The 3,632-nt window shown below is 39.8% G+C and overlaps 1 pseudogene; it reads left to right on the top strand.

Annotated features, from left to right (window-relative positions):
• The first annotated feature begins 2,961 nt into the window (after positions 1-2,961).
• LOC129901851 (5S ribosomal RNA) lies at positions 2,962-3,079 on the top strand (annotated as a pseudogene).
• The last annotated feature ends 553 nt before the right edge of the window (positions 3,080-3,632 follow it).

Here is a 3,632-nt window from a genome sequence, read left to right as displayed (position 1 = left end):
CAAAATGTTTGCGACCTTGATACACATGTATATAACTTTCATTGAGGCCAGAAATCCTTTTTCCCTCAATTACCCCTCCGAAATTAAGTGACAATATAAGACAGTGGGCTGTCCAGAATTCACGTTTTGATAGGTTTGGAGAGTTTTGGCCAATTTTGGGAAAGGTAAGGTTTTTCATTAAATTTGAAGTTTATGGTGTTGTTATATGGTGTATTAAACCCCTTGTATGCTTCTGGAAGTTTAAGAATGTCGTAGAAATGCTCGACGTTCGAAATAAACTAAATTGGAATTGCTATAGTTAAATTGTCGTCGAAGGATAGTATTGTTCGTGTGAGGTGCTGCTACAGGGCCTAAATATGTTCTAATGTGGGTTAGGGTGTTGTTGGTTGAATCCACACGACCCTTTGTTGCGTATAATGAAAGGTGTTATAAAATAAAGGCTAGATACCCTATTGTGCTACCGTATTTTTGAAGAAGTCGTTTGGAGTTTATGTTGTATATTCTTGATATGAATTGCTGAAGGTTGTTGTGGTTGGTTGGATGTAGGTCTTAGGGACCTAATTGGAAATTTGGATAGGGCACATTATAGGGGAGGTGCTTCCCAATATTTGTCGACGCCTTAGCAAATAACAGAGCTAGTCGGGGAAATGACTAAGGAAATAGATTCGATTAATACTAAGGTGCAACCTAAGATGCTAGAAAGTTAAGAGTGGGTGATATTCGTATTACTTTTATGTTGAATAGGTTCAAAGGACGACGAGGCGAATGGGATAAAGAGTAACTCATAACAGGTATGTAAAGCTAACGTTTCCTTCTTTTGGCAAGTTTTGGCCTACGTATGTAAGGCTTATACTTTATTTTAGCATTTCTTTTGCATAAGTATGTAAATATTAATCCTTCTCTTAGCATGATTTGACATAAGTATATAAAGCTAATCTCCTTTTTGTGGCATGGTTTTTATGAAACAAGTATATGATTTCCATATGATTCCCAAGAAGTCCTATTCTTAAAGCCACTAGGATGGCCAAGTTTTTGACTTCCAAAAGATATTTTGTTATGCCTTGATACATATGTAAGAATCCCAGAAGTTCTATTTTGATATAGTCCATAGTGACTTTCAAAAGGTACTTAATATGACTTTTGTCTCGATTTTGAAGGAAAGCTCATTTTGATTATTCCGTCGAGTCTCAAATATGATTTAAATTACATATAGTTTCTCACTACTCCACTCGTGGATGCCTCAATGTTTCCTTCTCCGAGCCCAGGCCAAGTTTTGTTATTGTGCGTACTTCTCTGCATTGTTCGCCATGCCCCGACGTGAGGGGACAGGTACGACCTGTACATGGGTTTTGTGGAGTTATGATGTGCCATGTACACATATGGTATGATATGATCTGATATGACCATCTGATATGATATGATCTGTTACGGAGATATTCCCTACTCTGGTGTTATGATTTGCTGTGGCGCCAGTGAAGGGGCGGCGACCACGCTTTGTATTTGTTCACCAAGTCCCTTAATGGGGCCGAATGTGGCATATGTTTTTCTGCATACATTATCGGTGATTATGAAAAGCATTTTGATATTCTGGATATTTTGCTCATTTTTGCACATTCTGCTCTGGTAACGACTTTACTTATTACTGTCCATGCTTTATATACTCGGTATATTTTTTGTACTGACCCCCCTTTCTTCGGGGGGCTGCGTTTCATGCTCGCAGTTACAGATGTACGTTTCAGAGATCCGCCAGCTTAGGATTTTTGCTCAGCTATGTTGGAAGTGCTTCATTATTTCGAAGCCTAGATTTTGAGTACTGGTCCTGCGATGTATATATTTGTTTATGCAGGGGTACGGTGGGGGCTCTGTCCCGCCATATATTATCGTTCCTATTCTTAGAGGTATGTAGACATATGTGTATGTGGGTTGTTGTGAGTTTGTTCAGTTGTAAATGTTCTTATGACATGGAAGCCTTATCGGCTTGCATGCCCTTTCATGACATGATGCAAATGAAAGAGGCCACACGTGTATGAATATTTTATCACCCATTGGGTTCATGTGTTTGGTTCCTATATCTAGGAGGCTATATGAACATGAAAAAGTTTTAACCCATTGAGGTTTTTGTGAGCAGTATTACGTTATACATAGTCTAATTTGACTGAAGTCGATTGTTGCGTAAACGGGTGTCCAAGTCGAACCCCAGTCACGGCCCACAGGGTTGGGTAGTGACAGAAGTGGTATCAGAACAGTTCGTCCTTGGAGTGTCTACAGACCGTGTCTAGTAGAGTCTTGTTTATCGGTGTGTTGTGCACCACATCTATAGACAGGAGGCTACAGGACATTTAGGATGTTACTTTCTTTCATATCTAAGATCGTGCGATAGAGCTGAGTCATAGGAAATGAAATTTCTCATACTAACCTGCGATTTTAGCAGGTGGACAACGCCGATAGAAGAAAGTAACTGATAATATTGGATGTTACGAAGCACACAGGTAAGCAAAGGTATGAAGGACCTATGTCAGGTAAGGTGTTGCAATACAATTGATATATAAAGTTGGAAAATGAAAGGAAAATTTTAGAGGAAAGTGTAGCAGGTGCAGTTCGAGTTGGACATACGAGGTAGGTCCATCAGTTTATACTACTGTTGATATTAGGCGCCCTGTGAGGCTGCGATATGATGTGATATGATACGTATATATGTATCTTTATGCGTATTGCCCCTATGAGTCATTGTTGGCATTTTCTGCGTGCAGGTGTTGAGATAGTAAGAAATACAGAGGAAACTCTGCCCAAATTTCCCTTGAAATAAAAGGAAAATGATTTAGGAAAGACTGGTAGTTCTGGATAGAACGATATATTAAGGATAAGACTAACTAAGAAGGGTAACTTGGGCGGTGCAGCTTGGCCTACTGGATCAGCTGCTGGGTCATCGTCTTCTTCGATAGATATGCGCCCCACGGGGGAGGGTGCGATCATACCATCACTAACGTACCGTATCCCATTAGAACTACAAAGTTAAGAGTGCTTGGGCAAAAGTAATATTGGGATGGGTGACCCCCTGGGAAGCCCTGTGTGGCTGTGATATGAGATGATATGCATGTATATATACACGTTGGCTGTGCATGGCATTATTGATATAAATAAGTATTATGGATACGTAACTCCACCGTGAAAAATGATAAGACCCTTTGAGATAGGGGATGTAGCTTTGCAAAACAACTAGCGCATTGTGAATTCATTAATAGGACAAGTGGTACCCACTGGGATAAGGCTAGGACTATGACAAAGCTTGGGACATCGCGAGTCAGAAGGTAAGTACTGCCTATTTGAGGATTGGAAACGACTATAAGCCCTAGCTAGTTGTTGATCAAAATAAATGGAAAGTGTCTTCGAATAAATTGCTACGTGACTCGAGTACCCATAATTAGACTGAATTAGCACCTCATGATTGTGTTAAGTTGTCGTACCTAGGCAACCAAAGGTATGGAAGATATAAAGGAAGGCATAGATATGGTGCAATATGATGTATGGTAAGAAAACTGGAGAGAAGATCTGAGTAAAAGAGAAAGATAGCATACCTAAGGTATTACAAGTTGGATTAAGAGGAGTTGTACAATAGCTTAAGTTAAAAGAAG

Source organism: Solanum dulcamara, chromosome 8 (genome assembly GCF_947179165.1).
Source record: "Solanum dulcamara chromosome 8, daSolDulc1.2, whole genome shotgun sequence".
Classification (NCBI taxonomy): Eukaryota; Viridiplantae; Streptophyta; class Magnoliopsida; order Solanales; family Solanaceae; genus Solanum; species Solanum dulcamara.
The sequence above is the reverse complement of the archived record's forward strand: the minus strand, read 5'-3'. Positions and strand labels throughout refer to the sequence as shown.